This window comes from Chanos chanos, chromosome 2 (assembly GCF_902362185.1).
Source record: "Chanos chanos chromosome 2, fChaCha1.1, whole genome shotgun sequence".
NCBI lineage: Eukaryota > Metazoa > Chordata > Actinopteri > Gonorynchiformes > Chanidae > Chanos > Chanos chanos.
The window spans coordinates 27,783,657-27,798,146 of record NC_044496.1 but is presented as its reverse complement, the minus strand read 5'-3'; the positions used below and the strand labels follow the sequence as shown (position 1 = coordinate 27,798,146).

At 43.0% G+C, this 14,490-nt stretch overlaps 1 protein-coding gene across 1 annotated transcript in view; it reads left to right on the top strand.

Annotated features, from left to right (window-relative positions):
• The first annotated feature begins 6,917 nt into the window (after positions 1 to 6,917).
• cdon (cell adhesion associated, oncogene regulated) overlaps positions 6,918 to 14,490 on the top strand; it is a 35,156-nt gene continuing 27,583 nt past the window's right edge. Inside the window, exon 1 of the mRNA XM_030766477.1 lies at positions 6,918 to 7,249. The gene's annotated coding sequence lies outside the window, so the exon portion shown is untranslated. The remainder of the gene's footprint in view (positions 7,250 to 14,490) is intronic.

Here is a 14,490-nt window from a genome sequence, read left to right as displayed (position 1 = left end):
GTGTATCTGTGTGTGTCTTTGCATGCGTGTGCGCGCATGTGCATGTGTTAGATAAAATGATCAAATCACTGTTTCTCAACAGTGACAAAAACATTCCACACATGCAAATTCAATTAAACACACATAACGGTCGAAAAGACACACCACCAGGTAACCTATAAATAAACCATCCATTATCTCCGCAAATAGAGAAAAGGCAGAAAATCACTGCCTTTTTAAATTAAGTTTCCTGTCCCACAATTCTCTTTTTAATCATTTCAATGGACAGGAGGTTACACAACATTTCATTTGTCATGTCAACAAAACCAACAGCCAGGGGACAGCTCTATTCACAGAATGCTTGATAAACTAGCCCCACTGCGTAAGGAACATTCCTGCCAGAGGTCAAAGACCAGAACCCCCCCCCCCCCCTCCCCTTTTCCCTTTCCCGTTAGGTTTGATTTAACAGGGCTGACTGACCGTTGCTGAGGACCAGAGTGGAGATGGCACTTTCGCTCTCTAAAGTGATCTTTGATGGCCACGGCAGAGTCAGGGCTTCCTGCTGACTGAGTAAACAGCAGGTTGTTTACCTCACCCACCTCTGTCACAGCCTGCAAACACCCTGTTTATGCCCTGATTAGGCCCCCCATTATCTGCACTCAGAGCGGGTAGAGGTGAGGATGAGGTTGAAGGAGGTCCCTCCCAGGTGACAGATCTTGTAATTTGTGAACCCTTGTCTGTGCTCAGTTGTGTAGTGTGCACACCACATGTCCACAAGACATCAGATTACAAGAAAGGATTCTGTGTAATTTGAGCAGTTCTGCGATTTTAGAATTTTTAAAGTCGTGTAGTCTGAACTTGGCTTTAGCTTGCTTAACTGATACCTCTTTACCACAAATGCGATATACTGCCTCTTCTAAATTGGCTGGTTCCATTCCGTTGCATTCATTTAGCTGACGCTTTTATCCAAAGCAACTTACAAGTGGGGAAACAATTCAACCTCCAGTACAGTGAGAGACCTATGAGTAAACGCTAAGTAGCTATTACATCTGTTTACAAGTGCAAGCAATAGGTGCGAGTTTTCTTTCCCCTTTGTCACTGGGTTCAAACCCAAAATGTGCCCAAACTGGCGATTTGGCTTTGCAACAAGAAACATCGTTTCTACTATTTTATCGCTCTCAAAACAAGGCCATTGCCTAGGCTAATTGTAGGCCTGCTAGTATATTAATGGTGTGCATTTCAAACACCATATAATATGCTAAATATTTGGTTGATTAACTTAAAACTAAAGAAATAGACATTTAAAAAGCATTTTATGTGAGTTTCTGTACGCATTATAATTAATAAACATGGGTATAGACAGGGGTTATTATAAATTGAGTGTTTTTCTCCACAACATTAATTGTTGGCAGTTGCACTTGATCACTAGTTTTCAACTCCAGACTCGCAAACCACTTATCCTCAGTGTCAGTCCTCTCGACTGATGTGATTGGTCAGTCCACTAGAAGGTTACAATGACGTGATGTGCTTGCTAGTGTATGCTCAGTGGAGAGTTATGTGCGTTTTAGAATCGTTTTCTCGTTCTCGTGTGGAGAGATTTAAAACAAAAACGCATGTACTGTGGATGTGACCCTTTTCAAAACTGACAGAAGATAGTGAGTTCTTGAAAATATGAGAATATGTGTAGACAAGGCCACAGGCCAAGCCGAAAGCTACATGAGGATGGCAGCACTCTCAGATAAGGGGAGGGGTGAGAGCTGTTATGACGGTAATGGCAGTGACACTCAACACCGCGGTACACCTCCTAATGCCACAGTATGGTGGTGATGTGGTTATTGTTGCAGCCCTACACACACACACACACACACACACACACCCAACCAGTAAACACAGAGTGGTATGAGTGAACCCAGGGAAGGTGCTATGTTTGGTGTTATGTTTGTCTCTGGGTTTTGCTTGCTTGTTTGTTTTGTGTGTATCTGATTGCGTAATGATGGGACATTTGCCCACATCTACTCTGAATGCCATGGGCTTTTGTGTGTGTGTGTGTGAGTGTGTGCATGTTTTGTGTTTTGTGCATGTTTTACGCATTTGAAATGTATGTTAGAAATTTGTGTGTGTTTGTTATTTAAGAGAATTTTTAAATGAACACTGTTTTTGTTGTTTATACTAAACTTTTAGGGATGTTGTGAGTGTGAGTGCTCAGAATAAAAAAACATATATGGTATATTTATATGTTTTGCTATTACACACACACACACACACACACAACATGTGCTTGGCAAGCATGCACTCTATGTCTATCTATCTATGTGTGTGTGTATATATATATATATATATATATATATACACACACACACACACACACACACACACACACACACACACACAGAGTTAAGTCCAAAATTGTTTGTACCCACGCTACAGCAAATTTGGATTTATAGTGAATTTTCATCTGACCAGTGGGTTTCATCTGGCTGGAAATGACAAACAAGCGACAAAAGACGGTAAGACATTGTGTCAGAGATGTTAATGATAGAAAGAGTTCAAAGCTATCTTTTTTCTTACATTTTTACAAAAAATGCCATGTCCAAAATTATTCATACCCCTTGAAATATTTTGCAAATTTCTGAGAAAATGCAAGCTCCTATACCATCTGCCTTGAGATGTTGGTACCAGAATTGCTCAGATTCATCAGGATGGCCTTGGTGGTGATCCTTGGATTCTTCTTGGCCTCTCACACTGCCATTCTTGCCAGCGCAGGGGTCACTTCTGGCTTCCTATCCCCACCCTTTGACATTTTTCACAGTGTGGAACACCTTGTAGTTTTAGATTCTGCTTTGCGCTGTGGCCACTGGCACTTGAAAACACTTGGATATGGCTTTATAGCCTTTCCCTGTCTTGTGAGCAGCCACAATGTGCAACCGGAGGTCCTTACTAAGCTCTTTGGTTTTAGCCATGACTTGGAGTTGACTAGTAACTGATTAGAGAAGTATTTATAGTTGATTAGAATGCTCTAGAACATGTTAGAAATTACCAGGACCATTTGGAATGGTGTAGGAGCTTTCATTTTCTCAAAATTTGCGACTATTTCAAGGGGTATGAATAATTTTGGACATGGCATTTTTTGTAAAAATGTAAAAAAAAAAAAAAAAAAAAAAAGATAGAAATAGTTCAAATTTTTCATTAACATCTCTGACACAATGTCTTACCGTCTTGTCACATGTTTATGTCATTTCCAGCCAGATGAAACCTATTGGTCAAATGACAATTCACTATAATGCCAAGTTTGGCATGGGTATGAATAATTTTGGGTTTAACTGTATATAAACACACACACACAAATACATACATACATAAATATATATATAAAAAAACATAGCATGCATTTTTTTGACTGACCATAATGCATGCTTGGGGAGCACATGTTTTTGTAAGTGGCACTTGAACGACAGAGCATTTCTTATGTTGATTTGGCGAGTGCATAAGCAGAGGAGAGGGAGAGGAGAGAGTGACAGAAGGAGAGAGGAGGCCGCAGGGGTCCAGGAGGAGCTGCTGTTGTGTCTTGGAGAGGATAAGGGATGACTGCTGCTCTTGGCTTCAGTTCCCAGCATGGCTTCAGATCCCTGATTCCCCCCCCCCCCCCACACACACCTCCTTTCCCACTCCAGAGGCCTTTGTATGCAGACCCCTGCTCCCTGTGGGCTGCCTGCTCTCTGGCCTTTCATTTGCCACTGTGTCCAATCTCCCCCGCACTCTCTCACCCCCACCCTGTGCCTCCGTACACTGCCATGCAGAGAGAGAGAGAGAGAGAGAGAGAGGAGAAATGAAAAGGAAAGGCCACAGGCTGAGTGAATAAAGGAGCAGGTTTGATTATTCTTCTGAGGACAAAATGAATGCTAACAGTTACAGGTAGACGACCACCTGTGATAGAAAAGAGCTGACAAAACTTCTTCTTCCATGCTGTGAAGGTGGACGTGCTCACACTTTTCCTTTCTACTCACAGCCCTCTGAATATGTCACATAGGGGCCAGACACAGGGCTGCTGTTTGGTAGCTTGTTGTTTAAGACTTCTGTCTGTCTCACAGACACATACACACAGAAAAAATGGTTCAAAAGCTCCATTTGCCATAAGGATTAGTCATAAATGTGTCATTTATGAGAGGAAAAACTGAGGGAAGGGGAGATGAGAGAAAGAGAGAGTGATCTCACTGAGAGGGGGAGAGAGTTGGCATGTCTAGCAGGCAGGATAAAAAACTGTCAGATAAGACACCAGTCGTGCCCCCCCTCCCATCTCTCTCTCTGAGCCCTCCTGGTGTCAGAGGTCTGTATGCTGTTGGGTTTGGTCCAGGTCGGACCATTGCCACACACACACACACACACACACACACACACACACACAAACTGTTCCCCTCGTCAGACATGGAGGTCATTGGATCACACCTTCCACTGAATCAGCTGTCAGACATGCAGGCACTAGCACCTGCTGCCCCAGCCGGACTGGGTGGGCTCAACCATCAACATCACCAGAGCCAGGGCCCAACCATTACAGCTGCGTGGGGGGTGGGGGATGGGGCACGATTACGTTATTTATCCATATCCCAGTCTGCCTACACTGAATAGATGACTGTTTCGCACACACCTACACATTTAAGTGGTCCATGTGTCCAATCCTTCACCCTCCTACTGCTAACACCCCCCTCCCCACCCCCCAGGTACAGAGATGTTTCACCTGGTTCTCAGGAAACAGCTCCAGCCAACCAACGTCAGCCCAGTCCAACCAACAAACCCAGCAGCCAAAAGTGACCCACAGCCATAACTTACTCAAACATTGACTTATACCCATTCGATTTAATGAGGTGGACAAGCAACAGTCTACACAGTGAGGGCTATTACTTCATTGCTTTGAAACAAACAAGTAATTTGGCAAAAGGAACGTGTCATAAGATATAGGCAATTTTCAAGAAGAGCTGGAGGGGGGGGGTGATGCTGTGTTTGAGCCTTACTGCCAAGTCCTCTGAACAAATTTTTAAAGCCTCACATGCACACGGAAATACAAACGCACGCACACACACACACACACATTTCTTGAAAAGCTCTCAAGATCGTTGTGGTACAAATGAGGACACACAGGGAAACACCTGGCCATCATATACAGAGTCAATTAGTTTCCCATTGGCTGGAGATGTAGGCATATTCCTGGAACGGGCAGAGTAAAGAACCATGCTTCTCAATAGACTATTTAAAGTACCACTTTGCCCAGAGTACATCAACTGAGCGCGTTATGTCTAGTTGTAAAAATCATATTTACGGAGCCTAATAACAGCCCATTGTAATGGCTATTATATTTTAGCGCACGTTTTTAAGAAACGCATACAGTGTTTCTCCTAGCGAAGCATTAGACGTATGACGCCAGCGACCAGGTTTAATGCATGGAACGGCTAAAACTGTCAACACCATTTCACCGCCGGTCTGGTTCCAGAAATCAACCTGAGGCCTAGGAAATACACACAGACATTGCGGGTTTTTTTTTTCAATTACAAGTTATTAAACACGATTCACTAACAGCCAGTACATACAGGGAGACAGGAGGAAATTAGGACTCCTGACAAACAAGCTATGGGGAAGTCAATAAAACAGGGCACACGTCATCATACAAGTCTCCACACAATCACTTCACCCAATTCACATATGCACCAGTAGAGTGGAATTACGTAGAAGGCAGAGATAAAGTTCTCCCTCCACACCCCACTACAGAATGTAAGAGCCATTAAGCTTTTTAAAAGTACTACCTGACGTTGGCGACACAGAACGACCAATAAAACAGTAAATAAACAGAGGATAATTAAAGCGACACCCTCCCAGCCACCAGCCACTAAGACCCTTCCATATGGTCCAAGAATGTTAGCGGTACGTACTCCTAACATCAGCCAGCTCCGCGACCGATGTTAGCGGTACGTACTCCTAACATCAGCCAGCTCCGCGACCACTGGGCGCCCAGAGATTCACGAAGAGGACACCCACAAAATACACACTAATACCAGGCCTTCTTTGTTCTGAAAATGTATTGTTAACTCGGTGCACGCTTAACAGCGCGTGCATCAGTAGGAGGAGTCCATAAAATTAAACACTCATTAAATACCAGCCCGACCACCCTTACAACTTAAGCCCCGCTTCTGACTATGTACCTTCGTCCACGGTTGCGGTTCGTTATTACCCTCGCAGGAGCATTACCGAATCCCACACCGATGAGCACAGTCACGCAGATCAGTTTGTCTTCCACTCTTTCTCTCCGGGGCCTGTCCACGTCAATGAAGAATGTGCAGAGTCTGTGACGGAGATCCAGGTGCTCACAATCAAAACCCTTATTTAGGCTGCAGCAGGGAAGCCACTGCATTCTACAGATTCACTATAGCAGTAAGTGTTTGCACTGATTACCATGGGGAAAACTTTATCAATAAATATCATCACCTTGAAAGCGGAATGGCATGCGAGAAGTGTTGTTACGTTCCGTTTTAGGAAATTGAATATACTTTAATTGATTATGCATGTGTTTTTAATTGAGTTTTAAATTAAACTTAGCACTGAAATAACCTAGAGTCAATATTTAGATATGGTCAAAATATTAAAATTTAAATACATAGGTGTCACGGGACACATTTTTCTCGGGCATCAGTACGCAGAAGGGGCGGGGACGTTGGTATTACGCATTTTGTTTGATGGTAAAGCTTGTTAACACACTGGCTATAGGGCAACCCCCTCCTTCTCGCACTGCCCTGCGACGCTCCAAACGTACTGGGCTGTGGGGTTGGAACATTCCTGGTTTGACGATCAGGCTACGAGCCGCTGCCATGATTTGCTGAGCAATTCGATACTCGCCTCAAGGATGTGTGTGTGTAGAAAAAGATAGTTGTAGTGAGTGAGAGAGAGAGAGAGAGAGAAAGAGTAAGCGAGCAGCGAGAGGAAGGACCAATACAGTTAGTGCGTACCGTGAAGTCGTACGTTAGGCTACTTCGCCGGAATCTAACTTTTAACTAGTTTGTCTCTGAATTTGTGCTTCGGTTGTGGCTCTAACTGTTACCGCAGTTGCCAAGCACCTATAGTTTAGAGAGTAAACCAGTGTAGCTTCCTATTCTTTTTCTTTTTTACCCTGAAGCCCTGCACTTTGCGCCCGTGTCTTATGGAGGGCCCTGTGCGGATTTGCCACCATAAGAATGCTTTTTTCTTCTAGTTTTTCCGGCTGGTCGCAGCTTTTAGCCTCCTGTACGAGGTAAGTAGAAAACTGGATAGCGGACTACTGTGTACACTATTGCTCTGAGGTCACTGGGAAAGCTACGGAACGCAGACAAAATGAATGTGGCGAATTCTTGTTTTGAAACGTATCGTGTTCACACGTCTGTTTCATGTGTCGCAAAACTGAAACTTTGCACTTTGTCAAGTTTCAAACCGTTTAGAGTGGTCGTCATTTCTACTGTAACTACAACTATGTATAGGAAAAAACTTAACACGAGGTTTCGACTGCCGTTTTTCTCCCCTTTGGGGGGGGGGGGGGGGGGCATGCACCCATGCACCCGGTTTAACCTATTTAAGTTAGCAAATCTTGATATGAAAACATTGAAGTACTTGAGAAATCTCACCGGTTGACTTGTATCCAGTGCTTTGTTAATCTATCAGCCACCTTCTCGGCAACTTTCGCAGGACTTTCGAACGATAGGTGCAGTCATAGAAGATGAATACCTTGATCTGTTGTTTGCAAATACGTCTTTGATTTTGCTGGATTATTCATGGCATACTGGTTTGAGATGTGTTTGTTGCATTACTAAAAACGCTTAGGAGGTTACTTTGAATGTGCTTCACCGTGATTTTAAGAAGACCCGTCTAACGCATATGTGGAGGCTGCGAAGCAGGAGAATTTTACATTTGGTTCCTCCTGCACCAATTTAAGGGCGAAGCCTAAATGATCACAGCATACAAAATTCTTTAGATCATTGTACCAATCTCTTTTGAGGCACTACTTAGCGTTGTGAGAGCGTAATATCATATTAATAATTTGTTAATAATTATTTACCCATGCACAAGCCTAAAGGCAAGGCGCTTTTGAAAATGGGTACATGTGTGACACAATTCAGTAATTTTTCATCGTAAAAACTGAATAAATATTAAAGGTCTTTGTGAAATGTAACGGCATCCGTAGAACCGCAGATGTAAGTCTGTATTTACAATAATTGTAAGCCTTTGCGTGTTGCTCAGTCGTTCCGATTTTTTGACATGTCAGATGCGGTCGGAGATTGAGTCTTGGCATTGATCAAGAAAGCAGAAAACGGAATCAATACGTAAAGTGTTAGAGATAGGCTACTCTTAGAGGAAACACACACACACACACACACTCCAGCAAACAACAACCAAACAAGCATTGTGTGTTAGCGCACTTAGAAATTCCACTTGCCATGTCGCTGGATCAAAAATACGGTGTCTTTATGCTATGAGCTTTATACATCGTTCACAAACATTCACTGTGCATATTTAATTTTAGTAAGGTGATATTTGTTAAAGCGGCTGTTCTTTTGAACTTGTTCTCTGTTAAATAGGTATGTTTTATCTGAAAAACCAAAACCATGTATGACTTCCGACTTTCGGGGTGCGTCTTATGTTCTTCAAGTAGTAATGACCTTAATTACCTCGATGCCAACAATTATTACAAGGTAATTGTCTTCCAGCGGTAATGAGTATTTTCAAACAAAACGCACTTACAGTGTCTCGAGCCTATCGATTAAGCAGGGTAAGGTGAATTCCCATTCACGTTTTTTCGTTAACAGCAGGCTAATAATATAGCGGACTTGACCGATTTTTAAAAAGAGCCGAAAGAAACAGAAAAAAGTGACATCTGTGAATATCTTTTGTGGGACTGGAGAGGTTAAGACAACACCTCGCCGACTCAACAAAGAGCCCATGCTCTCAATGCCCTGGCCAGTGCTGGCTGCTCTGTTCTTATTGCGTGTGAAATCTGGTAAAGGATATCAATGCCTGAACCCACCCCCCCAAAATGCCTCACGGACAGGTTTACAATTAAAATGTCTGATGAAAAAAATTCAAAATTCATATTTTGTGTGTACTTATTTGAAAGACTTTAAAACATCTCTTGTTTTGTTGGTATTCTGAAAGAGAGTGAAGATTAAAAATTTAGTTTTCAAGGACAGTATAATGAACATTAATCATATCTTTGTACTTGTCCGGTCAGGAATGCTAAACTCAGACACATATAATCCTGTCTGGTCTATGTCACCTGCTCGCTCTCTCTCTCTCTCTCTCTCTCTTTTTTTTTTTTTCTGCCACTGCACATGCATCCTACTATACCATAAAATATAATGTCTTATGACTGAAATTTGTGATTTCTCATTATTTATTACTTTGCGGGAAATCACCCTTCTCCTAATGCTTTCCAATGAAGTGCACAGTATACAAAGTCAGTGTTTAGAAAACACACGGAACCTTTACTTTAGTTGTCATGTTTTAGCTGAAAGATGAAATTGTTTTGATTTTGCCTTCTCTCTGTAAAAAGACATTTTTCAAGCTCTTTCTGCATTGAGTTTTTGATGCTTTCTTAATACAACTTTTTTTCTTACTTTTTTGTGATTGCAGAATTGTATAAATCTGTACCTCATGGTACATGGTTTCGGTACATATCACTGTTTGTCTAATGTTTTTTTTCCCTCATGGCATGTTACTGACTGATGTGTAGCATGAAAGAAATATTTTTCTTCCTATTGTGACACTTTTCCAGCTTAAAGCGTTTGTGTCAGTGTAAACAGCCACCTGTTACCACAGACATTAATGTCTAAATGAACAATTCCGTAGCGCCTTCATCTATCAGTCTTTTTCATCTTTTATCAGCTCACCCTGTCAAGACTGAACAGATACCGTTTGCAGCATTGTGTCGTCCCTCCGTTCCCTTCTGTTTATTTTTCTTCTGCTAGTAAAAGGCAATCAGGCCCCTATCTTCCTCTGTGTCTCACAGACACTCTTCTGATGCATGGGAGACCAGTTAAAAAAGATGGGAACACTTAACGTTACACAGAATAAAGTTCCGCACTCTCCTCTCTGAGGAGCATAACATCACACCCGTGTAGATACAGAGAAGTGTGTGGAAATGAAGCAGTTCAAACAGTTGTTGAGGCATTACAGTATATTTTCAATTTGATTCAAGCCACTCAACTTTGGAAACTACATCATAAATTTTTAGTTTTGAATCAAATCCTGATGACCCCCCCCCCCCCCCCCCCCCCCGCTCCTGTTTTCGGTTTTCTTTTAACAAATTAAGCTTATCCTTGTTCCTCCTGATGTGTCCGCCGCAGTCAAGTGTTTTTGTTTTTTGTTTTTAAATCTGATATCTTTTTAATGTAAGGAGAGGAATTTTATCGCGCAGGAGGTCTGTGGCATTTTATAATTGAGGGGGATGTATGTTTAGTTCAGTTCACGGGGCTGGACAGGATCCCCTGTCTTGAGAAAGCTGCAGTGTATCAAGGTCTCTGTGATTAGTCCAAGTCTGAATAAATCATTAGCATGCCAGCACTTATCATGGAGAACGGGGCTATACACAGCACTGCCATTAAGCGTGCTAGAATAATGTTTGGCCGATTAGGGGGAGCTGGCTAATGACAAACATGTGTGCCTGTTTGAGAGGTATGCTAAGTGGCCAATTTGAATGGAAGCACGTGGAATGAAAGAACGCCATGGACTCACCCCAGCGGTCTGTTGTGACCCACTGTCAAAGCCAGGTCACCTCTGGCAGATCGTTCTAGAAAGGTCTGAAGGTGATCATTCTAGAAGCAGTCTCTCCTTTGTAAAAAGGCATTGAATGTTAGAATTGTGTTTGAAAAAACAAAAACAAAACTTCTGTTACAGGATTTAAAAATTTAAAGGGGGTCTGACTTTTTCTTTGGAGACGTGTAAAGGTTGGGAATGACTTGTGTTTGTCTGTTGCTGTGTCTTTTGTGTGTCTGCGCTGTGGGCACAGGAAGAGGATGACCCATCATAAACTGAAATGATCTGTACGTGAGTGTGTGTGTGTGTCTCTTGAGTCTGTATTCACACGAGTTTGTGTGTGTGTGTGTGTGTGTGTGTGTGTGCACGCGCATGTATTTGAAAGGCAGTGCGGGTGTGTCCACTTGGGTGGAGATAGTGTGTTTAAAAGGCAGTGTGGGTGTGTATACCCCGGTATATTTTTGAGCTGGTTGACACACAGATGTTGAGCTGTTAACCCCATTCTCTGGGTTTCTATGTTGGAGGATGAAAGTGAATGTCCAAAAGCTGAACCGCTGTGAGGTTTGGATGTTTATTTGGATGTGGCTCTCTGATCCCCTCTCTCACTGCTCAGAGAAATCAGCTGTTGGCCGTAAATGACTGTATAAACAGAGTCACTCAGATCTGAAAGAGCAGGGGCCTTCGGCCTGAACAGGGGAAACCTACGCTTGGCACTCACCGGCTCTGTATTGACTGCTGTTTCTTTGGACCAATGAAATGTGTTGTTATTTCCAGGAAATGCGCTGTGACTGTAACAGATGACCGTAACATTCTAAACGATTGGCTTGAACTCAAGTTCATGGGGTCTAACCGAATGTGTTTGACTGCATAGCCAAGGCTTTGCTCTAATGGGACTATGCTCTGACTTGGAGCAGTCTTGGATTCATCCAACACTGGCGTTTGGTTGGTCGCCTACACCTAGCTCTCCTTTATCAGAACTGGCCAACACTGTTTGGATGCTTGGTGGGTGAAACAAGTGTACTTTTGTGGCTGGCTGCCAAAATGTAGCTAAGATTTAAGGCCCCCACTAGTGTTGATTGACAGTGTGCAGCAGCTTGGGAACAGTGCTTCTTTTTGGGGGTGGGAGGGGTGGAGAGATGGGCAGATTGACAAAGATGGAGTGATTTTTTTCCCCCTATGCAGGTGACTGCTCTCTGCTGGCTGCAGTTGGTAAAGAGATCCAGACCCCTCCTCATCTCCTCCTATCCGCCCGTTTTCATGGGAAAACACGTGGTCTCTGGAGTCCTCCATTAAGATGCATTAAGATATAGTTTGTAAAGATGGGAGATTCATTGCCCCCGTTCCACACTCATTTTACTGACCTGTTTTTGGACTTTTCTCACAGTCTTTGTCAGCGTGCATGGTCCAGACTGCAGTTCAGAACGGCTGTGAGAGAAGCATGTGAGGATCTGTGTCAGGTCTACTGTAACTAGGTACTGGATTTGCATTTTAAGCAAAAATTTACAATCCCAGGATTTTCTTGATGAAGGCCCGTTTTGAATTCATCACTATCAAAACTAAGGCACATGAGAAAGATGGACTGTTATCTTAGAATTTCTCTCTCTCTCTCTCTCTCTCTCTCTCTCTCTGTTTTTTGGGAGTCCATACTCAACAGGCCTCACTTATCAGGTCTGTGGAATGTGGAGCAAAGCCCCTCCATGGGTAACACATAATTCCTCTATATATACTGCACTGTCAAAGCTAGCTCAGAGGAGAAAGCACAGGCGTGGAATCAGAGGTGGGGCTGGGGGTGGATATCAGCAGAGGGAGGGAATATCTTTTTGGTTATGTGCGCTGTAATATTTAAGAGGTGCAACATACTGTGAGAGCCGCGTTCCGTAGCTTCCAATCGGCGTGGGTTCCGTGCCGGCGATTGCTTAGGCATGATTTCCTACCCTTCAGGACCTGCGGTGGGGTAATGTCTTTCAGGAGATTAAGAAATGAAAATGAGAAACATCGGGTGCAAAATTGTTAAAACAAACAAACTGTTTTGGAAAGCAGCAGAAACAGATGTTTTTGCCGAGCCACTGAAGGAGGAAGGCTTCAGCCTTGTCCTCGCTCCAAACCCCGATCCAGAGTGGAAGGCCTGCTTGAGCCTCTAGAGGTTTGGGGGGGCGGGGGTGTTCACAGTGCCCCCCTCACCTCATTTATGCGCTGACAGGTGTGACTCATCACATCGTTAAAGAATCTTCTAGAGTATTTTTAACACCAGTGTTTTACTTCAAAGCACCATAGAGAGATAAGACATGAATCTGTAAAGGCCATGAATGTTTTTGTTGTTGTTGTTGTTGTTGTTGTTTTTACCTCACTACTCCACGCAATTGGCCAGCAGGTACTAGAGTGGAAAATTGTACACAAGAATCAGAGAAGCTAAGAATAAACTTATGTGATTTTTGGCATGTGTGGCCGGCTGAGCTTTATTACTGTGCTTAAAGCTGATTTCACTTGGCCTCATTAAGAAAAAAAAGGAACCAAAATACAATTCTTCAGGAAGTTGCACCATGGCATGATACAGGGCTTCGCTTCTGCTCGCCAAAAGCAACCATTTATCCCATAATTGTCCTGCAAAATCTGATGTCACTTTTTTTTTCTTTGTCTTTTTCCTTTTTTTTTTTTCTTTTTCTCCCTGGTATCAGGAGCAGGCGAGCGGGTGGGAATCCTTGCCCTTAGGGGGAAGAGTTTGGGAGTGAACTTGTGAACTGGACTCTCACTGACAACTCCCACAGAAAAGTTTTCCATAATATAGGAGAGTTTTTTTTTTTTCAGCATTCTCAGTCCCTCTTCCTGTTTGCAAGATTAATTTCTCTCGTTCTGCCCAAAGCCTTACCCTTCTTAAATTTGCCAGATCTGGGTTTTTTTTGCCCTAGTACAGTCCTGAGAGAGGAGATGAAAACTCTCCTTCCCTTCATTTTTTGGTTTTCTTTTTTGAACGGTGAGGGAAGAACCACAGCTTTCTATTTTGAATGCTGAGCAAACCATGAGCCAGACCTGACATGCGTTTAATTTTAAACTTGCACCTCAGTAAGTTTGCTCTTCCAAAACCTGTCGGGAGAGGTTCATGGTGAGGCTATATTAAGTTCAGAACAGTTGTGTAGTCATAGCCTGTCCATCATCTGCACAAACAGCTCTGTTGTTTTTGAGCGCTGTTTTTCTGGAGGATCAGAGTGTGCATGAGCACCACTGCACTGACAACCTGTGGTTAAGGTGCTGTTTTTTGGGCACCCCTTTTTTTAGCCCCTTTGAGGAACTGGTTTGAAAGGCCATTTTTAGAGGGTATTTAAACTCATACAGATGGGATTTTGGAAACATTATTTATTACATGGTTAGGCCCAGAAGAAGACAGGCATTGAGTTGTTTTTATCCATGCCTGTAAAAAAAAAGAAAAAAAAGAAAAAGAAAACCTGCAAAGATTAGATTACAATGCAGGATGGAGAACTTCCATGAAGTGACCTTTGACACACACACGGAAAAACACACTTACGTTCGCACAAACACACACGCGCGCGCGCACACACACACACACACACACACGAACGGAATAAGTTTAAAAAAATAAGGAAGCTCCCTCATTTTAGAGACACAAGGTCAATGTGTGTAGTAGCAGGCACATCGCACTGTGCTAGCAATAGTTTACATTATTCCTCCGTTTCTTTCTGCTGTCGTCATGACGTCTGTGTTAGTCTTGGCGCAGTGACAATGCACCGGCAAGGT